The 27,830-nt window shown below is 46.6% G+C and overlaps 1 protein-coding gene and 1 long non-coding RNA gene across 3 annotated transcripts in view; both read left to right on the top strand.

Annotated features, from left to right (window-relative positions):
• Positions 1-27,830, top strand: part of LOC132436828 (rho guanine nucleotide exchange factor TIAM2) — a 434,430-nt gene that overhangs the window by 170,723 nt on the left and 235,877 nt on the right. The window lies entirely within an intron of this gene.
• Positions 40-27,830, top strand: LOC132437223 (uncharacterized). Of its 2 annotated transcripts, XR_009521977.1 has the most exons (5): positions 40-127; positions 22,588-22,734; positions 23,186-23,399; positions 24,204-24,391; positions 27,491-27,830. It is a non-coding gene; the product is annotated as an uncharacterized lncRNA (long non-coding RNA). The 2 variants fall into 2 exon arrangements; XR_009521978.1 differs by lacking the exon at positions 22,588-22,734 and having other exon boundaries at positions 27,491-27,828.

Below are 27,830 nucleotides of genomic sequence, written 5' to 3'. Positions count from 1 at the left end.
ATATGAGTAATTTAACGAGCCCACTTGCTGTTTTCTTCCAGGACAGAATGACTCGGAAGATAATGGAGCTTCGAAGCCTAGCAGAATATGAAGTCCTTCCTCTGCATGGATCTCGTTTAAATTTAAGGTCAGTAGTGAATTCCATTTGCTACCAGCTGGTACCTGCCCTCTTCCCAGGCTCCTAACGAGCAGGCTATCCTGAAATTAGCAGAGCGGTTAGAAATGCCTCGCCTGCATTGGTATGAAAGTCAAGATTTTTTCAGATGTCTAGGAGAAGTAAAATGCTTGGTGTGGGGAGGTTAGCAGCCCAGTTCTGTGGCCCCAGCTCCCTCATACAGAAGCTTCTCATTCGCTCCTTCTCGGCACTGCCCCTCCCCCCCACAAAGATTCTGATTGGAAAAGAAAATCGGATAATAAGTGGTTCAGCTTGAAAGGTTAAGCTCCCCGCCAAAAATGTCAAGCAGGACTCCCTTCCCTTTGTTGTTTTCAAAATGAACATAGAGTCAGCTTCCACGGGGCACAGAGGGTGGTGTCACATGGCTTCTTGTATAGAGAGACAAAGAAGTTGGTGTCAAAAATGGTCTTCTGGGCTTCCCTGGTGGCACAGTGGTTGAGGGTCCGCCTGCCGATGCAGGGGACATGGGTTTGTGCCCCGGTCCGGGAAGATCCCACGTGCCGCGGAGCGGCTGGGCCCATGAGCCATGGCCGCTGAGCCTGCGCGTCCGGAGCCTGTGCTCCGCGGTGGGAGAGGCCGCAGCAGTGAGAGGCCCGCGTACCGCAAAAAAAAAAAGGTCTTCTGCTGACTCATTTGCTGTCTGTTGCTTGTGTTTTGCTGACTATGTTAACCTTCTGGTCAATCTCCCTGCCCTGCTGTAGTTTTACCACCTTCCGCCTAAAATCGGATGCATGTCCAACCACGTCACTCCCCGGGAAGGCCCCTGTCTCCCCCAGGATTAAATCCAGCCTCCCAGCCTCGCTTCCAAGGGCTTTGTGGCCCATCCCTGCCCGCATCCTCAGCCACATCTCGTGATGCCCCTTCCTCGCTTCTGGACCCATCGTCTGTTGGGTCCCTCCGTGCCTTTGCTCTCGCTGTTCTCTGTCTGGCACGATCTCTAGCCCCCTCCTCCCCTGCCTGCATTGCAAGACTCACTCACGTGTCAGCCCCTCTGGGCAGCCTTTCTGGGGCCCCCGGCACTGGGCAGCAGCCTTCTCCATTGTCCTTGCACACACACCTTCGTTCCTACACCCACGACATCATGTCCATACGACAGTTTTACTTTTCTCTTGAAACGTGACATTGGCCATTTGTTAGCAATGGATCCAACCAATGTTGTGAAACCACATCAGATTATTTCAGATAATTTTTTTGAGTAGAAAAAATATAACTCCTTCCCCCCAAACAGGATGATCTTTGAGGCTGACTGAGAAGAGTGTGCCTCCTTTTCACCCACGTGGGGAGTAGTATTTTGCCTGAATTCCTATCTTTGAAAGCGCTCTTAAAATTTGTTATTGGTAAATATCCCATTGAACTGTTATATGAACATTAACGTTAAATACGTGGCTAATGTGAAAATGGTCTTCTTAGAGAGTTAGCTCTTTTTGTCAAATACATGAAAAAGGCCTGGGTTCAGATGAGCTGAGATGCCTGGTCAGTTCTGCACTCTTTCTGGGAAGAGCTTGAATTTCAAGAGCTCCCCTTAGCCGCTCCCTCCACAAATAAACGTGGGGTGAAAACCTCAGTGAACTGAGGATCCCATGTGGAGAGAATTCCATTTCTGTGGAATTTCACAGCCTGTGCTCACCGAATGGCATTCCTGAGACTGTTGCGTTTGGATAAGAAGAAAAATTCTCTGTGACCTTGAAACTTCCGTTTTGGATAATTCCTCCTCTATAACTTCCTCATAGTATTCATGGCTGCCCGCGGATCCAAGGTCAACCGTTTCTTCGTGCCTGCTGAGAGACCGCAGCTTCAACAGTTACTGTTTTGTTGCCACATTATTAGGAGCTGCCTCCTGGTTTGCACCGTAAAATTCTAGAGTGTAAACACTTGGGCATCTATTTTCATGTGTGGCAGACTCACACTGTGGGCACACACACCCCTTTTGTTACCTCTTTGAACTCTGAATGAGATTTCAGGAGTGTGCACCTCAGGGGTAGATCCCTACCTTTGCAATGGGTACATACCCTACTCCACCCTACCTGTACTTTTCCCCCTACCTGAACCTCTGAGCCAAGGGGCAATAAACCAGCACATACCAGCCCCACCATGGCCTACAGACAGCCCTCCCTTCCAGACAGATACGCATGTGCACACGTGCACATTCTTGCCTGCAATCTCCCCGCCCCGCAGGCATGATACACATACCTAAAGGTTTAAGGCTGTCCTTAAACATGCACTGGATGGGGACTTCCCTGGTGGTCCAGTGGTTAAGACTTCACGCTCCTAATGCAGGGGGCCCAGATTCGATCCCTGGTCAGAGAACTAGATCCCACATGGTGCAACTAAGAGTCCTCATGCCACAACTAAAAATCCCACGTGCCACAACGAAGATCCCGCACGTGGCAATGACGGTCCCACGTGCTACAACTAAGACCCAGAGCAACCAAATAAATGAATAAATATTTAAAAAAAAAAAAAGCACACCCTGGATGTCCACCTGGGGGTCCAAATATGGGATGAGACTGTGCAAAGGCACACCTGAGTAATTTCTGAATATTCCTCCCATTTTTCTTTGTATATCACCCCTCTTCCCCTCCCTTAACTAAGACGTATTTCCATGAGGCCATATTTCTCCTGGCTCCTGTCTTTCTTTCTGTCATTGTCTTTTCTTTCTGGCAGAGCGCCAGCCTGCGGTCTCCCTGTGTGCATGCTACTGTGATCTGTTTTTCTAGAGGCCCATGCAGTGATTGTTCTGAGCCACTCACGCTCTGCCTCACGCTGTCATGACGGAGGGCACTGGCAGGAGGCCTTGGGTCTGGATGGGAAGCCAGTCCCGAGTCCCATCATTCCTTTATGCAAACCAGTTATGCTCTCTGGTACAAAGAGTTCATTGTTGGCTTGAGCCAGGGACTGAGACTGTAACATCAGTTCCACTGATCTCAAGAAGACCTCTTCAGCCTAATGCGAAGTGACCTGCTAAACCACTCTCTGAGAATTGATATGAATCATATTGACCCTGCAGTCATGTCAGGTTTTATTTTTTGAGTTTAGGCAAGTCACTGTGCACAAAAAAAACCATTGGGTGAGTGTGTGCACATTTGCACAAAAAATTTTAAGTCATTATTGCAGAAAATTTGGGGCCTCGCCAGTGGGATCAGAATTTTGAAAGATGTGCAAAAACATAGAGAAGAGTGAATAACCAAGGATGAACATGAGAAGGAATTTGGGACAGCAGAAGCCTTAAATGAACCTTGGCTTGCGAAGATGGCAAAAAGGACTTTTAAAACTATCTTTAGGGCTTCCCTGGTGGCGCAGTGGTTGAGAGTCCGCCTGCCGATGCAGGGGACACGGGTTCGTGCCCTGGTTCGGGAAGATCCCACATGCCGCGGAGCGGCTGGGCCCGTGAGCCATGGCCGCTGAGCCTGCGCGTCGGAGCCTGTGCTCCGCAACAGGAGAGGCCACAACAGTGAGAGGCCCGCGTACCACACACACACACACACACACGCACACACAAAAACTATCTTTAGACAGAAGAAAGTGAGAATGGGGGCTAATCAGTGCCCAACTGGAGAAATTGAGCATGGGGTGGGCGGCCATTTTTTTTTATAGATATCACAGAGGGCGTTTAATGAGCAAAGGGGTGTCAGGATCAGCTGACCCCTCCAGACCTGAGAGTCAATGATTCTATGAAACAGATGTTGAAATTCTGTATGAGGTCCACAGACATCCCAGGATGTGAACTAGTAAGATAATTCTAGAATTGGAAAGATTGCCTGCTGAAGAGTTATCAGTAGTTATGGCTTTTCACCTAAAATGTTTAACACATTTTCCACAATTACTGAATTTATTCCCAGGACATAGTTTATTCTCTGGGAGAATCCTATTCATTCAGTGTGCTCCACCGTTAGCTGATAATACTCTGTACTTAAACAGTCCCTTTCATCTGTGGATCTCAAAGAATTTTATAAGGATTCATTAGTTCTCACATGTGACTTTCAATTTGTCTGCACACTTGTGAAATGGATAGTAAACAATTTTACACCCAGGCAAAGGCAGAATACTGAGGTGGTGTCTTCTGGGTGTCCGATTGCTGGTGGCCGAGATGCCCAGATGAACTCCAGCCTCTTCCTGCCATTTATTCCCGCCCTTTATATCAGATCTTCTGACATTCAACTATCAAATAAGGTATGAAATTTGGGAGAAATTTCCAGACTTCTAATCAGCATATGGGTTTGAGAATTATGTATCCCGTCTAGCTTTGTCGTGTATTCTGTCCCACACACAAACTCACACACAAAGCCAGAGCTGTCTGGAAGGCTCTGGGACAGGACTGAGCACTTTATTGTTGCCTTACCATCCCCCCTCAGCCCCATGTCCCACCTTTCCAGCCCCCGTTACCACTTAACACTGTTTAACTAGTAACAGGGAATTCCTCAGGGGTCGGAGATGAAGGGAACGCTCACCTCCCACCCCCTGCAGTTCTGACTTTGACACATTTTAATAGTTAAAATCTAAACATAACCTGATGCCTTCATTTCCTCCCCATCTGTCCCTTCTTAACCCCCTACAGTCCAGCTTGCATCCTCTCCCCTCTACCGGAGTCACTTTTTAAACGTCTTCAATGACCTCCTTGTGGAATTCCACAAGACATTTCTTGGGGTCGTTCCACTTGACCTCCTTGATACTGTTGCCCACCCTGCCCTCCTCCAAACTCTCTTTTCCCTTGACCTCTGTGGCCCTGAAATCCCTGTTTGCCTTTCCCCTCTCTGGCCGTATCTCTTTCTCATTCGGAGGACATCCAGTGCTGTGGTCCTTGAGCTTCTCTGATCCTCCCGTGGGATCAACTCTTGCCATCCTTATCTCCCACGGGCTAGAAATAGCTCTCCCCCGCTCCCAGACTGAAAATCCCAGAGATCACATTCATACTTCTCTTCCTCTCATTTCCTATATCCAGTGGCTCACGGAGTTCCTATTTTTCCCCTGAAGAAGCTCACTGCCTTCTCACTGCCTTCTCAGCTCAGAACCCTAGCGCCCAGAGCACCGTCCCCCAAACTGTTTCGATCATGCGCATTAACAAAATCTGTACAATTCACGCTTCCAGTTCTTGACTGTTTACGTATTATGTGCTGTATTAGTCTGCTAGGGCTGCCACGGACTGGGCGGCTTAAAGAACAGAATTTTATTTTCTCACAGTTCTGGAGGCCAGAAGTCCAAGATCAAGTTGCCATCAGGGTCGGTTTCTGATGAGACTCTTCTTGCTTGTAGATGGCCACCTCCTTGTATCCTCACATGGCCTCTTCTCTGTGTGTGTGCAGAAAGAGAGAGAGAGAGAGAGTCCTGGTGTCTCTTCCTCTTTTCATAAGGGTCCTGTCAAAATAAGGCTGCAGGGGCTTCCCTGGTGGCGCAGTGGTTGAGAGTCTGCCTGCTGATGTAGGGGACGCGGGTTCGTGCCCTGGTCCGGGAGGATCCCACATGCCACGGAGCGGCTGGGCCCGTGAGCCATGGCCCCTGAGCCTGCATGTCTGGAGCCTGTGCTCCGCAACGGGAGAGGCCACAGTGGTGAGAGGCCCATGTACCGCAAAAAAAAAATAACAATAAAAAAAATAAGGCTGCACACTTATGACCCTATTTAACCTTTAATACCTCCTTAAGGCCCCATCTCCAAGTACTGTCTCATTGGGGGTTAGGGCTTCAACATGTGAATTTGGGCACAAGTCAGTCTATAATATACGTATTTTCTATTCAGCGGGTATGTTCATTTAAAATACATAAAATAGACTCAAAAAAGATGAAAATTTTAAAAGTAAGTACACGTAAGAATTCTGATATTTTCTCCCCACATCCTAGGGCGTCACCTCGGCGTACCCGGGATACACACCCAGCATTCAAAACCACGGACCTGAGCAATGACCGCAGTGTTGTAACAGATCTGTCCACCACTGGGCTTTCATGTCGTCTTCCCATCCAGCTCAACCTGTGTATTAGCCTTTGTAAAACGGTGGTTTCTTCTTCCCTCTTCCTCAGAAGACATTGGTGCTCTGGGTTGCCCAGGAGAGGCCAGGGCACCTGCCAGCTTGACCTTCAGGGCCCTCCATGTCCCAACACGACCGCTGCTTCAAGCCGTTGTCCCTCCCGCCGCCTCCCTCAGTGCCCCCTTCCTCCTCTGCAGGTCCCTAGCTTGTAATTCACATCCTCACCACCTTCCCTCTTCACTCCCACACGTTTGTCTCTCCCTCCTTGAAGCTCTGTCCCGTCCTTTGGTTCAGGCTCACCTGCCGTTCAGCAGTGTTACTTCCACTTTCATGGGTGCCGTCTTTCCCCCTCAACTGGGTTACGGTCTCCAAAAGCTCATGGTCCAGGTTTCTTCTTCCTTTTACATCCTCCCCTGAGCACAGACTCCGAGCCTGTCCTCTGTCCTCCTTCTGGTGGTTGTGGCTGGATCGAGACCACCATGGGGGCGCTGGAAGCAGTGACACCATCTGACTTGCTGTGCACGCACGGCCTGGGTGTGTTCAGAGAAGGCAGCTTAACACGGCTGAGTTCCTAAACCTACTCCAGCTCAGCTTCTTGCCGATGCTATTTCCCAGAATTTGCTAATATATTCTCCTAAAAATTTAATAGAAGGAAAGTTGGCTGCTCATTGAAAAGTGTACGCTTGACCGCAGACTCAGATCACCTTAATTAATGTTGACGAATGCAAGATTTATTAGCAAAGCAGCCATCTCTTTAGTGCCCAGTGGGGCTCAGGACATGCGTGTAAATCATTCCGATAGCCATTTCCTGGATTGAGCACTTGGCATTCACCGACCACAAGGTGCACCTATTCCCAGATAGCAGAGCTGGGATGCTGAGGGTGATTTGAGATGATGAACACTCAGGAAAAGAATGACTTTGCACACTGAAAAGGCAGCAAGTCTGGAGCTGTTTCCAAACCATGAATTCTCCTTTAAAACTCACCAGCTAATGCTGGCCTGAGAATTTCAAAATGAAGGTACCAACTCACTTCCTGAATTATTGTATCTTTATGGCCCTGTGGCTGCAGTCCAGCCATGCAGTTCCCAGAGGCGTGCATGGGGACCATGCCATTCCTGGGATGAAGGCCTTGGAGACCTGTTTGCTGAAACCCACTCTTCTCTGTGAAATGAATGTGTGCAGGCTGCAAATTAGTTTCCTGGTGCACCTTTAGGAGGGGATTGCCCCTCCAATTGAATTGTTTAATATTTAAACTATGTATTCTTTCCTTATCTACGTGGTAAACTTGGCAGACTCAGCGAAGGTTATAATTGTGCTGAGTCCAAAAGTCATTTCATAGTATATGTTTCAAGTACAATGTGGTTCAGTGTCCTGAACCAAGATTATCTCACCAACCTCTTTGAGCGTTACACAGTGGCCAAGGGTACTAACTGGCCCTGTGGGTGACACCCACGTAATCTGCAGAGACCATGCGGGTAACCCTCAGGCCATGTTTGTCAGATTAAAGTATAATTGCAACAATCCTGTAACGGTTAGTTGTTGATTTTGTCTTGGTTTCTTCATACTTTTGCATAAGAGCTACCTGTATCTCTTACATGGAAAGCAAAGGGCTGAGCTGGAGAGAGGGACGGACCTGGGAAAGGCCAGGGGATACATAGAAATGTCTGCTAGTTGAATAGTTCTTTGAGATTTTTGTTCTTTTCATTTTCACAAGAGACCCACAGAGAGGGAATTCCCTGGTGGTCCAGTGGTTAGGACTCCACCCTTCCACGGCTGAGGGCCCAGGTTTGATCCCTGGTTGGGGAACTAAGATCCCGCAAGCCACACAGTGAGGCCAAAAAAAAAATTAAAAAAAAAAAAAGAGAGAGAGAGAGACCTACAGAGAAAGAAGGAAAGAAGAAGGGCGGGGGAGAGGAGAGAGGGAGGGAAGGATCAAGAAAAGGAGAAACGAAAGAAAAAGAATGAAAAGAAAGGAAGGGAGGAAGAAGAGAAAGAAAGTAAGAAAGTAAGAAAGTCTCCCCATGGATCCCATGCGGTTTTGTGAGGCCACCTCTTGGAGGAGAGTTTAACTCAGGACACAGCTTCCCCTCGCAGCCTCCCTCCACCGTGGCTGTTGGCAGGGGCCGCAGGGACATTACAGACGCCACCAGCGAGGGCTGCGGGGCCAGCCTCCTTGCTTCTCCGGGCCCTCGGCTGAGGCCCGTGTGGGGAATAGCCACGTGGGTTGCCAAGTCAAGCATTTTCACGGCCTGAGTCACACAGACAGAGCTTTAACTCTGTGAACACAAACCAGGCAAATAAAGAACAAAATGCCCATCCCAGGAGGCGAGGGAATGATCGTTAAGTGCCCCTACAGGCCCTCGGGGTAATTCCCTGCACCGTTCCCTTCTGCGTGAGGGTAACGCAAACTCCTAAGGCCTTGTTGAGTATCAGGCCTCCTCACTGTCGTCTTTAAAGCCTGCTTGGAAGCAGAAGGGCGCAAACCAGGACGGAGTTCGGAAAGTCTGCGTTCATCGTTGGGGTTTAATTAAAACACACTGAGCCTTGCAGAAGCTTGTGGTTTAGAGTAATGGAAAATTTAGGGAATCAGAAACAGAGATGGATCTGAGGAAGAAAGGTCTGATTTTCTCCTCAAGCCTCTGGATTTCTTGCCCTCCATTTCCTCCCAGACTTGTAGTTGACACCTTCTTAAACATGTGAATTATTTTTCTAATAAAGGATTAATCAATTTTATAATCGCAAGTATTTGGTATTTACTTATACAGAGGCATTATCCAAATGTTCATGCTATTTCATATTCCCTTCTATTAGGTTAATTTATAAACATATATTTATCATACACCTCCCATGGGTAAAGCAAATGAAGGGTGCAAGGGGTACAATTGTGAGCAAAACTGCTTTCTCTAGTTGCAGCGAGCGGGGGCTACTCTTCGTTGTGGTGCACGGGCTTCTCATTGCGGTGGCTTCTCTTGTGGAGCACGGGCTCTAGGCATGCAGGCTTCAGCAGTTGTGGCATGTGGGCTCAGCAGTTGTGTCTCACAGGCTCTAGAGCACAGGGTCAGTAGTTGTGGCATATGGGCTTAGTTGCTCCGCCGCATGTGGGATCTTCCCGGACCAGGGCTCGAACCCATGTCCCCTGAATTGGCAGGCGGATTCTTAACCACTGCGCCACCAGGGAAGCCCGCAAAGTAAGATTTTAAGAACATTATTTTCCGGGCATTCTTGTCAAAATCAATGTACAAACAATCAATCGATTGGTCAAACCAAACAAACTCGATACCGTGTTGGGGGTTAGGGGCTAATATCAGGCAGGTCTATGAGAAGCTTTATTCGTCATCATAGCCCCTCCTCCCCAGAGCAATAAATAATGATACAATACTCCTTGCACTCAGCTGGCTGTGTCAGTGACCTTAATCGAGTCATTTGATTTCTTACTTTCCTTATCTGTGAAGCGAGGGTTTGGGCTTAATGATCTTTAAGCACCTTTTTTATTACTATCAACACACTAAGCAGGTACCTGCAGCAGTGGCCAGGCTTTTACACTTTCCCGTCCACGCCGCCCTCCCACATACGACACAAACATTGGCCATCAGGAGATTAAAGGCAGAGAGAAGGAAGAAATAGGATAAGCACAGAAGAAACATGTCAAGTAAATTATGCCTTCAGACTCAAATTCTAATTATTTCCTCTTGTCTTCCTTCTTCTACTAAATCATGTTCTTCTTTCTTCTGTTATGTAGTGATTGAGTTCATAATCTTTAAGTCATGCATTCATTTGTGGAACACTTCAGGGTGTCCAGAATATTCCAGGACAGGGCTGCGTGTTGAGGACGTGGACATGAACAGTTTGACCTCATATGGTTTTCCCTCTACTAAAATCAGTACATTTTACTCAAAATAGTCCGTTGACACCCTTTTCAATTCTAGGCTCCCCCTCCCGAAAGGCTAGTGTGGAAAATATTTTGCAAACATAATGACCAAAAAAAAGACTAGTCTTTTTTTTTTCTTTGAGCTATATCTAATTGCTTAAATTTCAAACCTAAATGTTTGAAAGACAGACCCTACACAATCATCCATTACTCTTGTCCACACGCATAAACAAATAAAACTCATAGTTGCGTCGTCATATGTGCCTTTCCTGTCGTCTGTAATAATGTTCCCTGGGAAGAAGTAAGACAGGTGGAATTTTTAAAGTTTTTTGAATCTCTAGTGACAGAGAAGCTTATGCTCATTTTATAACACCTACTGTATACCAGATAATAAGTGTATACTGATTCATTTTCTATTTTGGTAAATAACTTTCAGAGAATGGCAATATATCTTCAGAGGATGATAGATGAAGGACCTCCCTTTAAAAATATTTCAAACTAATTTTCCCCTAATTATATTGGAAGGTTTTTAATGACAAAGTTCATGAAAGGGTCATTGGATTTCAAAAATTCTCCTTGCTCTGTCGATGTGACTTAAATGTTTTAAACTAAGAGGGTATCTGGATTTATGAGCTTCCACCTACGTCTTGGATTTAAGGGGAAAAATAGGTGTTTGGATTTATCTTCATGACCGATTTTATATTCAGGAAAGAACTCTGTCATGAGGTTGCTTTCGTCAACTATTGTTCATTTCACACAATTTGAACAGATTTTTAATTTATTTTTAAATTTGTTTAAAATTTAAATTAAAAAAAAGTTTTTGGCCGAGCCGCGTGGCATGCAGGACCTTTGTGCCCCAACCAGGGGTCTAAACTGTGCCCCCTGCAGTTGAAGCGCGGTGCCCTAACCACTGGACCGCTAGGGAATTCCTACGAACAGATTTTTTTAAACTATTTTATTCAAGTAGAGTTGATTGACCATGTTGCATTATGAACAGGTTTTTAATTAAGGTTTACAGGTGAGTCACCATAAAAATGATGCCAACTCTTCTCCCCCCACCCCCACCCCGTGAAGCCATCGAAGGACCCTGCCCTTGTTTTGTGTGAAGGGGCCGTGAGTGAGTGTTGGAAGGTCCCCTCCCGTAACCCCAAGTCTGAGAGGGGCATTGCCTGCCGTTTCTCCTTCTCAGTTTAAAAAGATCCTTCTGGACTTCCCCATCACCAAGACACTCATCTATCATGATGACTAAATTAAAGCAACTCGAAGAATTGTTTTTACTTTATTGTCTGCATAAACTAACACCCCCAAGAACTTGCAGGGCGAGTTTAAGGGTGGGCAAACCACACACGTGACCGTGAGAGGGACGGGAAGTCTCCTGTAGCATTTTCCCCGGAAGGTCGGCAGAAATGTGAACCAGGAATTACTTCAGAAGACAAACTGCTGTGTCTGTGGGGAAGGAAGAGTGCAGCATTCAGCCTCCCTGGGCCTCGAGACACTGGGCGGGCAGCACACGGGCCCACGGTGCTCATGGCGCCCACTATTACACAGACTTCCTGTTTCTGATTTCAGGCCTTTCAGAAAATTTCCTGTGAAATGGAAATCCTGACTGGTCTTTTCTGGTGCATTCTTACTACATGGTAGAGAGCTAATTTCACATCATTGAGGAAGCTTTTCCCAAAGGGACTAAAACTGGGCTACTGGAGAAAGTATAAAAACACACATGCAGGAGACAGGTTAGCGTTCAGGCCCAGTTGCACTGGATGACTGTGAACGCTTCACACTCCACAGAGGAACTCCGGAGCCCCGGCACTCAGCCCTGTGCAGGGCAGCTTTCAAAAGCTGCAGCAGGCCAGTTTCTTTGTGCGTTGAAGAATCACCTCCTTCAGAACCCTTGGGAATTCTCAAACTTCCATATCTACATCATGAATTACATACAACATCAGTTCTCCTTTTGGAAAATTTGATATTTAAACACTAATGATGTTAATATTTTTTTAAAAATGTGTACATGTCACAGGCAGGGAACGTGCCAAACACCACCCACACGACTCTTCACAACAACCTCACGAAGTAGGAATAGCCCCACTTTACCCGTGAGGAAACTGAGGCCAGAGGAAGAGGAAGTAATTAACCCAAAGCCAAACAGCTAAGAAGCAATGGAAGCAGGATTGAGATCAGCTCCATTTGACTCCAGAGCTCATGATCTCAGTGAGTTTCTGCTGTATTGCCTCGGTGTAAGTGATACGAACAGCTGCTCTAGTTAATGATTGACTTAGGCAAGTGAGGACAGCTTGCGTGTACTTATTCTGACGAGCGTTTATGGTACCGTATCCAAATGCGTCTGCATTTCCTTAGCAAGGATGGGAGCAGAGAAGCTAAGTGCAGACGGTTTGCTTGTCCTCTTCTTATCTGGAATATCCTCTACTCCAAATATCTAATTTTCTTGTCCCTGTCTTTTCATGACCACTGAATCAACAGCCACGTTTGTCCCTGTCCTTTAAATAGTGTGTGTGTTTTGGAGTAATCAGAAAACAAAGCTACATAAAGAAAACACGAAGAATGTTTTCTGGTGGAGATTGTATTGCAGAATCAAGCTTGGAAATGTGACATAATTTCCAGTTTCCCCATTGATTGAGGCTCTGATGTAAGGGGATTTTTTTTTTTTTTTTTTTTACTTAATTTGTTTATTTTTGGCCGCGTTGGGTCTTCGTTGCTGTGCACGGGCTTTCTCTAGTTGCAGTGAGCGGGGGCCACTCTTTCGTTGTGGTGCTCAGGCTTCTCACTGCGGTGGCTTCTCTTGTTGCGGAGCACGGGCTCTAGGCGCACGGGCTCCAGTAGTTGTGGCACGCAGGCTCAGTAGTTGTGGCGCACGGGCTTAGTTGCTCTGCGGCATGTGGGATCTTCCCGGACCAGGGCTCGAACTTGTGTCCTCTGCATTGGCAGGGGGATTCCCAACCACTGCACCACCAGGGAAGCCCTAAGGGGATGTTTTACAAAGTCCTTTTTAGTGGCAACTCAGACACACCTTCAGATAGAGACATGCCACTTGGGCATCAAGCAGAGGCTTAGCTGTCTGAAAGCCACCAGCCTGATGGAGAAGGAATGACTCCGAACCCCCAGGCTGGGCTTGTTTGCTTTCCTCCTGGAGGATAATAGGATGCTAAGTATTGGGTTTAGCTGCCCCTCTCCCCCGGCCCCCAGAATGGTCTGGAACAGGATTAGCCTCACACCATCATACTCTGGACTGGAACTTCCTCTAAGGCAGGAGCCACGTCGTCGTTACATTCCCAAGGACTTACACTGTGCCTGGGGCAGCTGATGGATGAAGGCGTAGCTAAATGAGTGGGGCTGTTTGAGCAGATGGAAGATTCGGTGGCTTCTGGCTCTCAACATCACCCTATTTTTGTGAAGATGTTTCCATAGAAGAAGGTTTCAGTTTGTGTGTTGGAAACTCATGGGCCAGACTTTCAAACAATGAAAGAATTCAATAAAAGGATTGGAAGTTAAGAAGATTCCCAAGAAAGATTTCTCTGCACAAATAAATTGACAATGTTGCTTGAATAAGAGTCTTCCTCGTGTTTCCCCCATTACCAAATTCTTGGTACTTTAAGCTGGCCCTAAGTCTATAGCCCTTGCTCTAGAATTTAGAGCCCCAAACAAAAGCCATGCTGGGGTATATGCCAAATTACTGTGCCTAAATATAAATGTAAATGCCTGAATGTACATATCAAAGTTTATTAGGACGACCTGTAGCAGCTTCAACAAAGGGTGTATGACAGTAAACATATGGTAATAACATTGAAACCGTTTTTTGTTTAGAAATAAAATGACTGTTTTCTATAGATGATAACACACCCCATAATCATTTATCAAAGTCGTTTTTCCCATGTTGCTTTTCTTTCAAACAGGTAAGTGGTGCGATGGATATTTCCATATTGGACACTGTCTACATTGTGATAAACACTCATGAAAACACCGTGGTCCGTGGGGTATTTTCAGAGCACCAACAGCGCTGTGCCTACCAGGGGCCCTGGTGGTCTTTTCCAGATCTTGCCCACGGTGCCTGGAGGGGTCAGGCCGAGGCGTGTCCATGCGGGGGCTTCCTAGAGCCAGCTCCGACTTTTAGATTTTATCCCATTGATATCTAGATCCAAGATCTTTCCTCTCCAAGGAGGAATTCTGAAAGTGTCTGCTCTCAGCCTAGCTCTACCATGTCATTACGGAAGAAGCTTCAATCTGACTTTCATAATATTGCAACGTGGAGGTGAAATTTCCCCACTCACCTTAACTACTGGTGGAATCTCCTGCAGCCAGAAACGATCATTACCCTTTGCTCGTTCTCTTCCCCTGGCACTTACCACAGTCTGTCTGGTAAGATAGATATTTGTGTGCACGTCTTATTACCTCTTCGACTCCCTTAACTACCTATCGGTTCTTTATGTGCCTGTTTTCCTTAGACCCTGCTTCGGAGGTCAGGAGACTTGGATTTGAATGCTGGCTTTATTATTTCTACTGCCATGAAAACGTGGACAAGCTACTTTCCCTCCCTTAGCTTTAGTTGTCTCTTCTGCAAAATAGGAAGAATGACGTTTGTACCTCTGTGAGTTGCTCTGAAGATTAGATAGCATATGTGAAATGCTTCTGTAGATGCCTGGCACATTGGAACAACCAGTAACTGTCATCTGTCATTCGTAATGATATTCTGGAGTAGAACCAGGACTTGGTCTGGGAGCTTTGCTCATCAGGGAGGAACTCTGAGTGTCTGTGCTCAGCCCATCTCTGCCGGTGCCGCTGGTGCCTGGTATCCTCCTCCCAGCGCCGCACCTGCTTTGGGACTGCTGCCCTGCAGCAGTGTCGCCCCACAGCAGTGTCACCCCGCTCTGCCACTTTTCCTTGTCAGGGAGTCGGGGCATCAGGTTTGTGTCATGAAACCTGGAGTCACTTGAGTATGACAAGTTCTTTTCTTTGTTTGTTTTAACTTTTATTTATTTATCTTGGCCGTGCTCCGCTCGGCATGGCGTGTAGGATCTTAGTTCCCCGACCAGGGATTGAACCTGTGCCCCCTGCAGTGGAAGCATGGAGTCTTAACCACTGGACTGCCAGGGAAGTCCCTATTTATTTATTTGTTTATTTAATTGAAGTATAGTTGATTTACTATATTCTGTTAGTTTCAGGTGTCCAGCAAAGTGATTCAGTTATACATATACATCTATTCATTCTTTCTTAGATTCTTTTCTCATATAGGTTATTGCAGAATATTAAGTAGAGCTCCTTGTGCTATACAGTAGGTCCTTGTTGGTTCTATTCTTTTTTTTTTTTTTTTGCGGTACACGGGCCTCTCACTGTTGTGGCCTCTCCCGTTGCGGAGCACAGGCTCCGGACACGCAGGCTCAGCAGCCATGGCTCACGGGCCCAGCCGCTCCGCAGCATATGGGATCTTCCCGGACCGGGGCGCGAACCCGTGTCCCCTGCATCGGCAGGCGGACTGTCAACCGCTGTGCCACCAGGGAAGCCCTGGTTCTCTATTTTATATATAGTATGTGTATGTTAATCCCAAGCTCTGAATTTATCCCTCCCCCTCATTTCCCCTTTGATATCCATAAGTTTGTTTTCAAAATCTGTGAGTCTGTTTCTGTTTTGTAAATAAGTTCATTTATATCATTTTTTAGTTAGATTCCACATATAAGTGATATCATATGGTATTTGTCTTTGTCTGATTTACTTCACTTAGTGTGATCATCTCTAGGTCCATCCGTGTTGTTGCAAATGGCATTATTTCATTCTTTTTTATAGCTGAGTAATATTTTATTGTGTGTGTGTATATATATGAACCACATCTTCTTTATCCATTCATCTGTTGATGGGCACTTAGGTCACTTCCATGCAGTGTGACAAGTTCTTATATTAAAAATATTCAGCTAACCTAAGGCTGTTCCTGTGCTTCCTTCCTCACCCCTCCAGAGATCAGGGAGGAAAAATGGCTTGTTATCCATCTGACAGCTAATAATTCTAGGCAGTGACTGCACAAGATACCACCAAGGCCGGTGGCATTTAAAAAGTAGTGTGACGTGGACTTCCCTGGTGGCGCAGTGGTTAAGAATCCGCCTGCCAATGCAGGGGACATGGGTTCAAGCCCTGGTCTGGGAAGATCCCACCTGCTGCAGAGCAACTAAGCCCGTGCGCCACAACTACTGAGCCCACGCGCCTAGAGCCCATGCTCCACAACAAGAGAAGCCACTACAATGAGAAGCCCGCGCACCGCAACGAAGAGTAGCCCCTGATTGCCGCAACTAGAGAAAGCCTGTTCACGGCAATGAAGGCCCACTGCAGCCAAAAATAACAAGATAAATTTATATATAAAAAAAAAAGTGGTGTGAGGTGCGCTCTGCCTTTCAGGCTGCTACAGTCCCTGTGGCCAAGATGGGATACAGTATTAAAAGGCAACTGACAATGCCAGGAGGGTTCTAAGTGGCAAAGGAGTGAGTGGTACAAAGGAAAGTAAGTTTATGAGACAAGAAAGATCTGGGTGTCTGGAGGAGAAGTGATGATCCTCGACCTCGAGCAAGACCCTGAATAAAAATGTGCTGTCGGGGGCTTCCCTGGTGGCCCAGTGGGTGAGAGTCTGCCTGCCGATGCAGGGGACACGGGTTCGTGCCCCGGTCCGGGAAGATCCCACGTGCCGCGGAGCGGCTGGGCCCGTGAGCCGTGGCCGCTGAGCCTGCGCGTCCGGAGCCTGTGCTCCGCAACGGGAGAGGCCACAGCAGTGAGAGGCCCGCGTACCGCAAAAAAAAAAAAAAAAAAAAAAGAAAAAGTGCTGTCTTTGTATACTCCAAACTGAAAAACAAAAACAAAAAAACACTGTGAGGGCAAGTCTGTTTTTCACGGAAGAATAATTCCTTTGTTGATTGACTCTAGGAGGAATTAAAGAACATTCATACCTAATTAAAACAAGTAAAGTCTGGAGGTGAGCTCAAGAAGGTGGGTTGATTTATGAATCCCACTTCAAGACTTTCAACTTGAAGGTGATCAACCTGAGCAGGACTTGCCTGAAGGCAAGTATTACCCGGTCTAATTATTAGACCTAAAAAGCAATGTTCATCTTTTTTAAAATTATTATTTATTTATTTATTTTTGGCTGCGTTGGGTCTTTGTTGCTGTGCACGGCTTCCTCTAGTTGCGGTGAGCAGGGGCTACTCTTAGTTGCGGTGCGTGGGCTCTAGGCACACAAACTTCAGTGGTTGTGGCACACGGGCTCAGTGGTTGTGGCTCACGGGCTCTAGAGCGCAGGCTCAGTTGTTGTGATGCACGGGCTTAGTTGCTCCGCGGCATGTGGGATCTTCCTGGACTAGGGCTCAAACCCGTGTCTCCTGCATTGGCAGGTGGATTCTTAACCACTGCGCTACGAGGGAAGCCCCACAATTTCAGTCTTAATGATGCTTATATCCTGTTTTACACAAAGACGAGATGTACTAGGAGCGATAGCTCTAAATTTCAATCTTAAGAGTCTATGTGAGAAATGTTTGTTTAAACAATATTTTTATTACAGTTTCATAAATACAGAAAATGCACTGGACATAAGTTACAGTTTTGTGGGTTTACTCAAATAAACACACCTGTGGAACCACAGTCCAGTTCAAGAAATAGAACATTCCCAGAACTCCTCCCTTCTCTCTGCCCTTCACAGTCACCAAGGTAACCACTCTCCTGACTCCTACACGGTAAATTAGTTTCACCTATTTTTGAACTTTATATAATTGGAACCACCTAGTACCTATTAATTTATGTCTGCCTTCTTTCTCTCAACATCACGTTTGTAAGATTCATACATGAGTTGATTAATTTACTATGCTGTACAGTATTCCATAATATAAATATACCACACTTGATTTATCCATTCTACTGTTGAGGGACATTTGAATTGTTTCTCATTTGGTCTATTTCATACAAGTAATGATGCTACATTCTTACACCCACACTGTGCACACTCTAAGTGCATTTCTGTTAGGTGTATAGACTGGGGGAAAATTGCTGGGTCATTGCAGCTATTGTTTTTGTGGTTATTGTCAAAAAGTTTTTCCAAAGTGTTTGTATGAATTTATGCTCCCACCGGCAATTTATGAGACTCACGCATGTCCTTGCTGACACTTGATATTATCGGGGTTTTTTTGTTGTTTTTTTTTTGCGGTACGCGGGGCTCTCACTGCTGTGACCACTCCCGTTGCGGAGCACAGGCTCCGGACGCGCAGGCTCAGAGGCCATGGCTCACGGGCCCAGCCGCTCCGCAGCAGGTGGGATCTTCCCGGACTGGGGCACAAACCCGTGTCCCCTGCATCGGCAGGCAGACTCTCAACCACTGCGCCACCAGGGAAGCCCGATATTATCGTCTTTTTAATTTTAGCCATTTGGAGGGTACGTAATGGGGTCTCTTTGTGGCCTTATGCGTGAGGTGGAGCATCTTTTCGAGTGCTTATTAGCTATTTAAATATCTTCTATTGTGTAGTAAACGTCCAATCTTTTGCGTATTTTTTAATTGCAATGAATTTTTAATATAAATTTATCTTTTCATTTATTTATTTTTGGCTGTGTTGGGTCTTCGTTGCTGCCCGTGGGCTTTCTCTAGTTGCAGCGAGCAGGGGCTACTTTTCGTTGTGGGGCGCGGGCTTCTCATTTCGGTGGCTTCTCTTGTTGCGTAGCACGGGCTCTAGAGCGCAGGCTCAGTAGTTGTGGCGCACGGGCTTAGTTGCTCCGCGGCACGTGGGATCTTCCCAGACCAGGAATCGAACCCCTGTTCCTTACATTGGCAGGCAGATTTTTAACTACTGCGCCACCAGGGAAGTCCGACTTTTACTTTTTTTTTTAATTAATTGAATCATCAACGTTTATATATATTCTGGATAGCAGACCTTTATGGGATCCTTATCACAACAGATACCTTCTCTCTGGCTGTCCTGGCAACTAAGTGAGTGGAAAATGCCTCAAGGGGAAAAGGAATCCAGACATTGTGCTCCTCCCTCCAAAATTCCCTTTTCTCAGGGATTTTGGTCTAAGACTTCAGTGTTTGGGCAGCTCTTTGATGACTCCCAAGCACGTGAGTGTGTGCTCATCTGGATTTCCTGCTATCTGTTTGCATCAGAAGGGTTAGTCTAATATAAGCTGTTCCTTTATCTCCAGAAGCAAAACGTCAAGAATGAGACTGTTGGTTTAAAAAAAAAAAAAAAAAAAAAAAAGGTGTGGGGGGGACCTCCCTGGCGGTCCAGTGGTTAAGACTCCACGCTTCCACTGCAGGGAGCATGGGTTCAATCCCTGGTCAGGGAAGTAAGATCCCACACGCTGCAGGGTGTGGCCAAGAAATTAAAAAAAAAAAAAAGAGACTGTTGGTTTGGGGCATTTCCAAGGAAAACTGTAGACTAGAGAAGCATGTCTGATATCTTAAGGGCCATCTGCACACACAGAGCAGAGAAACACCTTTCCTGGGCTGGGGCTGAGCTGGTGTGGAGCTGGGATAAAGGCAGGATGAGAAATGCTGTGTGGGGTTCTGCCCTCTGACCCTTGGGCCTTGTCCCCGGGGATGGGCAAAAAATAAACCAGAGAAAAGCTTGGGGATCCCCAAGCGTGTCCCTCCGGTTTAGCCCACAGAAACTTTGGGAAGCCCCCATCTAGTGGAGCAGTGAACTGAAAAAGAAAAATAAAAAGCTAGACTGATAGCCAGAGGACAGCTCTCAAGTCCTGTGTGCCCAAGGGCCCCAAGTGCGGTGGAAGGGGACTTCCAAAACCTGTCTATTCCTCAAAGCAAAGCACAGAGCTGGGCTGAAAATAGCCCGGCAGACGGGGGGAGGCCTCCCAGTTGAGAGAAGGAGGACACAGTCTGTGGAGTCCTATTGATGGAAGTCCATGGTGGGACGGGTGATGGCAGTGTTTGCTACGAAGACCAAGGTCGATGCCCAGGTCCAGGCAAGACAGACTCGGAGAGGACTGGGGCAAGTCTGCCAAGCGCATCCCTCACCCAGGCCGGCTTGGCCCTGCTTCTCGAGAGCACTGGCCTGACCCACACCCAGCCTCCTCCTGGAACTTACTTACGTCTAGAGAGAAGAAGAAAAGAGATCAGGAACTGAGGAAAACTAAATATCAGAAAGAGATTAGATTTTTAAGCCGGAAGGGACTGAAATTCTTTGGGGGTGAGATTTCTTTTTCCACAACTGTTCTGGATTGAATCATGTCTCCTCAAAAGATATGTTGAAGGCCTGGTACCTGTAAATGTGACCTTATTGGAAAGATGGTCTTTGCAGAGGTAATCAGGCTGAGATGAAGTCATCAGGGTAGGCCCTAATCCAATATGACTGGTGTCCCTTTTTTTTTTTTTTTTTTTTGCGGTATGCGGGCCTTTCACTGCTGTGGCCTCTCCCGTCGCGGAGCACAGGCTCCAGATGCGCAGGCTCAGTGGCCATGGCTCACGGGCCCAGCCACTCTGCGGTACGTGGGATCTTCCCGGACCGGGGCATGAACCCGCGTCCCCTGCCTTGGCAGGCGGACTCTTAACCACTGCACCACCAGGGAAGCCCTGGTGTCCCTTTAAGAAGAGGAGAAGAGGGCTTCCCTGGTGGCACAGTGGTTAAGAATCCGCCTGCCAATGCAGAGGACACGGGTTTGAGCCCCGGTCCAGGAAGAGCCCACATGCCGCGAAGCAACTAAGCCCGTGCGCCATAACTACTGAGCCTGTGCTCTAGAGCCCGTGAGCCACAACTTCTGAACCTGTGTGCCTCAACTACTGAAGTCCACACACCTAGAGCCTGTGCTCTGCAATAAGAGAAGCCACCACAACGAGAAGCCCGTGCACTGCAACAAAGAGTAGTCCCCGCTCGTTGCAACTAGAGAAAGCCCGTGCGCAGCAACAAAGACCCAACGCATAAAGAAATAAATTTAAAAAAAAAAAAAAAAAAAAGAAGAGGAGAAGAGGGAATTCCCTGGTGGTGCAGTTGTTAGCACTCTGTGCTCTCATAGCCAAGGGTCCAGGTTCAATCCCTGATCCGGGAACTAAGGTCCCACAAGCTGTGTTGTGCGGCCAAAAAAAAAAAAAAAGAAAAGAAAACCGAAAAACAAACAAAAAAACCAAATCATTAAAAACAAGAAGAAAAAGAAGAGAGAGACGCAATGGGAGATTCCACGTTGACGACAGAGGCAGAGATGGGAGTGATGTTCCTACAAGCCCAGGAAGTCCGAGGATTACAGGCAACCACCAGAAGCTACGAGAGAGGCATGGAACAGATTCTCCCCTCGAGCCTTCGCAGAGACCATGGTCCTGCAGATGCTCTGATTTCAGACTTCTGGCTTCCAGGACTACGAGACAATAAGTTTCTGTTGTTTAAAGCCACCCAGTTTGTGGACATTTTTTAGGGCAGCCTTAGCAAACGAGTACAACTACAAACTGGAAATGGGGGCTGATGGACTTAAGTTGAGACCAATGATGGAAAAGGAAAGACAATTAGATTTCTGTACCTGTCCCCACATTTTATGTTAACTCAGGCATTGAGCTCGTATTATATTCCTTACAAGGGTAACCTTTCATGTCACCTTGGCATCTGGGCGACCCTGATGTGCTTCTCTCCATGTAGCAGTTCCCCGGGTTTATCTGCTCTCCTGGTTCTTGTGTCATGAAGCTAGCCTGAACTGGCTCAAGTCAGAATTCGCACCAACTGAGGAAACAGATACAGTTTACAACCAAGTATACTTTGCAGTAAAACAAACCAACAAAAGCAACAACCGCAACAAACAGGTCAAGGTCTCACCAGGAAGGGAATCAGTGACAGGTACAGTGTTTTCTCATACAAACGTGTACCATCAGGGTCAATCTGTTGGGGTGACTGAAGGGCTCCGGGGAGGCCTCCTCGGTCAGATTGCTTGTACAGGTGTCTGAGATCCATCGTGTGGCATCACTCCTTTGCTTCTTGAAGGCGTCATCCGTTTCACAATTAAAGCACAAATATCTCCCAAGAAAGTTCAGCTCACAGCTTAAGCTCTTAGCAACAGCTGGCAGATTTTTGTTGTGTGATTTCTGTCCTGGGCCTAGGGGAGAGGTGAGGAAGGAACAGGGAAGGCCGTGGCCAGCTTCCCAGTGTGGCTGAGCGCAAGGCCATCATAATCATCAACAGGCAATATTTGATGAGCGTCCATGTTGCTATGATGACAATTAACTTAGAAAGCATGAACTATATCTTCAAAATAGAAAGGAGTTCATTAGTAAAACAAAGAGTCCTGTTTTCCCCCATATGATTGGTGGTGAGGCCCATCTACTCTGGGTCAGCTGACCACTAGCTCTGTGACCATGGCAGGCTGCTTCTCCTTTTTAAACCCCAAGTTATGGCTCATCTGTGAAATGGGCTAATAGTGTTACCTACCTCATTAGGTGGTTACAAGATGCAAGTGAAGTCAATTATCTAAAGCCCTGATGCTATTGCTTGGCGCAGAGCAAGTGCTCAAGAAACGTTAGTATATCATCAATCTGTGACTTTTCTCCCGTCAGGTTAGTGCGTGGTTGGGTTTCTTCATGCAGTGCTGGTTTCGTGCTAAAATCATCTGTGTTGTTCCACAGAGTGGCCAGGGCTGTATTAATATGAATTCAGACATCGGTGCGTCAAAGAGCAGTCAAGACCCCCAGCGCTGGGCAGCGCCCACACTGTGCCACTTATTGTGTACTTTTCCTGTTTGAAAATATACTGAAGTAAAAGAAAGCGTCAGGGTAAGAGAAATCCCGCAGCTGTTTTTAGCTTGTAAAACACTTAGATAGAGCTTACTGTGTGCTTTACAAATACAGACTCGTTTGATCCCCCTACGATTCCGTCAGGTAAAACCTATTATTATCCTCATTTTACACAGGAGGTGACAGCGACGTGGAGGGGTAAGTCATTTCCTGGGGTCGCCAGGCTAGTGTAAGAAGGGGACGCTTCTCCTCCCATTATGTCTCTATCCACTTTCCTTGAAAATGTCTGCCAGTCAGAGCTTGGTGGACATTTTCAGTGTGACCACATCTGGGATGATGGAGGGCGATCTGGCCAAAAAAGGAAGTGGATTGAATTTTTAGGGAAGGGGAGCCTCTGTGGACCATGTACCATCTTCTGGCAGGCAGAGGGTGAGGGCAAGAGTTGGCATCCCTGAAGAGTTCTGACAGCCTTCTTTATCTCCAACCGCAGGGGAAGAAGCCGAGCAGCCTGAGACAGTGAGGCGGTTATCAGTCCCCAGCTCCCGGATGACGGAGGAGAGGAGGAAGGAGATTTTCAGAACCCAGTTATGTTAGACATATTAACAGAGGAATCTAACGTGACAGAAGGAAAAAAAAAGAGGAGATTCTTGCCCCCGAGGGCAAAGCATTTAGTTGCCACATCACTGAACTGGGCTTTGCAAAAGGTGTGTACGCAGCGAGAGTTGAACACAGCTCCGCTGAGGAAACAGATATCCCCCTGCGGAGCGAGGGTCCATAGTGCCTGGGATGTTCCAAGTCCCTGGCCACTTACCAGGACACCTCCGACCGGCCCTCCCCAACCAAGGTCCACTGTCCCATTGGGGAGGGGGCAAGGGTGAGGGAACAAGAGGTCTCATGCTTGGGAAGCATAGAGCTGGTTCCACCCAGACGGCTGCTAGATGATGCTCAGACAGATGCCATTTCTGCCGGGTCCTGAAGCGTGAGAGCATTACTGGGAGTTGGCTGCAACTCTTCGGGCAGCACTGCTGGGTGTGGTGGTGGACAGGAAGAGAGGATTGGAAACTGTCTACGAGGTAACAAGGTGAAGACTGGAGACCAGATGGTTGTGGGAGTGAAGGTCAGGAGAGGTCAAAGGCGGCTCCCAGCAGCTTGGGAAATTAGGGATGCTACTGACTGAGGCAGGAGGCGGGATAGAGGAGGCGTTCATCTGGGGAGGCATCACAGTGGCGAGGTGGGTGGATAAAGGCCACACCTCCAGGGCCGGGAGTCAGGGTAGCGTGGCATCATCCTCTGGATATTTTTTTTGGGGGGGGGGCGGGAGGGGTGTTGCCCCACTAGTAAGTTTTTTTTTAATGGAATCGTGTTGGATTGGAAATGAAATAGGGACAAAATGTAACTTTCTTCGGGGCTAGCAGGCAGGGAAGGGGCCGAGGGTGGTGGGCCGTGAGGCTGTGAAGCACTTGGGTGACTCTTAGACTTATTGCTTGTTCCTGGGCTCGTTTTCACAGGAGCTGGTAGACGGATGCGCTAACAGCAGGTCTCCACCACTGCCTGTCAATCACCCCCCGTTCAGCTTGCCCCTGGGGTGATACTGGGGAGACACAGAAGTACCTCTAGCACTTCCTCGGGATGGCTTGTTTCTCATGACCTCATCACAGTGAAAAGAAGATGGATTTCTCAACCACGTCCTCCTGCAGTAGGTAAACCTGGAGTGCCTTCGGGTTTCTGCGCAAGCAGGTAGCAACGGGAGCACTGCTGGTTAATGAGAGTCATCAGGGGAGGGTCCCTTTCTCAGTTGAATTTCAGGTCCAGGTAGGACTCTGCACAAATTGATAATATCCTCTTGCTGTAGGAAATTGTATCAATACTTGAACAGAGAAATTGTCAAAAGCTTGTGACAAATTGGGTCCCTTTATTTCAAAGGATCCAAAATTGCTTTATAAATTCTCTTACGGCCCTGTGGGCTAAGAGCATATGATGAAAAAGGCAATCTGTGAGGCTAGAGGTAAAAAGCAAAGCAGCTCCCTGCACCCAGCTTCTGCTTGTCTCCTATTCTCGGGGCTGCTTGTTTAAAACTGGCTGTCTGTTTTTATTAGTGAATTCCACAAGGGAAAGTATGCTTGCTGAGACTCTCATTACAATGACATGGAATAAGAAGAAAATATGCAAACAGAGTTCCCCATCCCTCGTTGGGAGAAGGGGATGGAAGGTGGAGGTGAGGAAGAATGCAGATTATTCCAGAGGCATAAAGAGTAGACAACAATTATGTTTCTTTTCTTTCTTTCTTTTCCTTTAAAAAATGGTAAAATAGAAATATTTTCAAAACTCTTGACACAATAGCAGGGAAAAGTTGTGGGCAGAAAGATCTCATTAATCCTGTAACTTTGGGGAACCACTACAGATGTTGATGGTAGTTTTAAAATCTAGAAGAGAACATTTCAAAGTGATTTAAAAAATTTTTTTATGGAAACTTGCTCTTTACAGTGTAAAGATACAAACCTAACCTCTTATAGAAAGGTTATATATAGTCCTATTGAAAACGGTATCAATTTAAAAGCCTGGAGTGTGGATTTTAAAGCCTGTGGCTTATTTAAAGCTTAATGAGAAAGTGAGGGTGAAAAAGCAAACAGTAGCCACGAGGTCAAGGTATTATTACTCTAACTTAAGACAATAAAGATTTATTAATTTACATATCTGTTAATTCACTAAGTATTTATATAATGTGCAAGATACAGAGTTTAAAAAGCAGGGTTTTTTTTCTGCATGACACGATTTCCCCATTCTATCACCCAAGTTTGTAAATTTCTTTTTAAAAATGCAATAGAATGAAGCTGTTAAAAGAATCAAGTAAGTCTATAGGTACTGACATGCAAATATGTTTATTTCATATATATGTAAGTTTGTGATGTATAGTATGTATTTGATGAATATTTACTATAATTGTTATAGGTCATCCTAAGACTTTCTTTTCCTTTCTTTTGAGATGTATCGGACCAAGGAGATATCTGAGCTCAAGGTCAGGTTTCAGCTCATTTAATCCCCCAGCTTTGAAACTGAAACCCACAAATTACATATCATCACCAAATTATAACCTTTAGAGGATGTACATAACAGTTAATGTGATTTATTCCCACTACACACTGGTATGCCTAAATGGATTTCATAGCTCTACTTATGAGGAGAAAGCTGCTAGTTCTAATATCCTGGCGGAAGTCCATTCTCTGAGTCATTTAAGTTCAAAACTCACTTCCCTTGGAAGGATCTTGTCCATACATCAGATGGCTCCACGCCAACCACCCTGAGCTTCAGATGTGGTTTAAATTATCTTTGCCCACGAGCAGAAGTTGATCTGTTTTTCCTCCTTTCCGACCCACTTAGAACTGTCACATGCAAATCCCAAACCCCAATACTTTCAATAATAATAAGCAGCAGCAGTGATAGAACAGAGAGTGAGGAAGACTGTGACGTTGAGGGGGGAGGGGAAATGGCCCAACAGAGTGAACAGGGCTGGGAGGAAGTACAAGGAATTCAGGAAGAGTCCAACCAGAGAACCTGCAACAAAGTCCAAGAACAAGTTTAATGGCACAAGGGAATTGAAACAGTGGAACTCAGGGCCATAAAGGGAAACTTGAGAGAAAAGACTTGTTCCTATTGTGTACGTTTTGCATTTCATGGAAAGTTTATGGGTTCAGTAAACACATTTCCTAGGCTGAGGGCTTCAGTGAAACGTAAGGCTGGCTGTGTAACCAGCTGGCTAGCAAGAACTGACTGGACATCTTTAAAGTATTATAAACATTATAATTGGTACTTTATTTTGATTCAGAAAATATTAACTTTTACATGTTCAGATATGTTTATCAGACTTAGTTTATTTATAAATTATGAAAAATGAAACAAACTTAAAATCACATGAGTTTTAGCAACTTCGAACAATCAATGTCACGGGCATTTTTTTTCAAGGATATGCCTTTTGAGAGTGAAGCCCAAGGTTAAAAGTCTTTCACTGGGTGTTGGAGGGTGTCTGCATATGGGTTACGCAGGAGCCAGACCAGTGCATTGGTAACTTGGGCTGATGCACTCAAAGTTCACTCACAAATATGCGTAGCATACTTCCCAGGGAGCACTGAGGACCTCTGTTTCCTCTTGGGAGATGTGGGGAGATGCTTTCCAGCTCAGGGATGGAGTAGAGACAGGATCAGCCCTGGCCAAGAGAGAGTCTCTGTGGGATTAAATGAGATTTTTTAGACCTGGAATCTTGAGCAATCTTCTAAACAAACATAGACCTTTTATCATGGGGTAGTAATCCTATCAGGCGACCTTTTTTTTTTTTTTTTTTTTTCCGGTACGCGCGGGCCTCTCACTGTTTTGGCCTCTCCCGTTGTGGAGCACAGGCTCTGGACACGCAGGCTCAGCGGCCATGGCTCACGGGCCCAGCCGCTCTGCGGCATGTGGGATCTTCCCAGACCGGGGCACGAACCCGTGTCCCCTGCATCGGCAGGTGGACTTTCAACACTGCGCCACCAGGGAAGCCCAGGTGACCTTTTGTTTTTCATTTTTCTTTCAAGAATATATCAGTTAGCTTCTAGTAACTTGTCAGCAGAAAGGAAAAATGGGTCAAAGGAATCCAAGAGAAAGAAAGACCCATCACCCCTGCGAGCAGGTGTACCGCCTGCCTCCCGCTATACATCATACACACGTGCAAATGGTTGGCAGGCAGTGCAGGGTGCATCCGGACTGTCGGGTTAAACGCAGCTTTTTGGAATTGTAATCAGGCCCACTGCCTTCTTTCTTTCAGGAGTTTGAAAAGTGCCGTGAAGTAGATCGAGCAAGCTCCTGAAACAGCCGCTAAAAGAACCGTTTGTTTTCCGCCAATGATCTTCAGAAAGGAGAGATGCAGCCTCCCTTGAAAAGGCTATCCTCTGACTTCTCCAAAGTTAGCCTGACCCACTGGCAGAGATGCCTGCCTACACTGGGGAGACGCTGGGCTGGAGTCAGTGTGGTCTTTGTCTGTTTACTGGATCCTGGGGCACTGGGAGGGAGGCTGCATGGAGCCTGTTAGTTCGGGGCCTGAAGTAATAGGAAAGCACTTAGTGGAAGTAACCAGCGCTGGGATCCTCCTTCTTGCCCCCAAACAA

The sequence above is a fragment of the Delphinus delphis genome, chromosome 14, assembly GCF_949987515.2.
Source record: "Delphinus delphis chromosome 14, mDelDel1.2, whole genome shotgun sequence".
NCBI lineage: Eukaryota > Metazoa > Chordata > Mammalia > Artiodactyla > Delphinidae > Delphinus > Delphinus delphis.
Note: the sequence above shows the minus strand (reverse complement) of the source record. Positions and strands in the feature narration are given on the sequence as shown.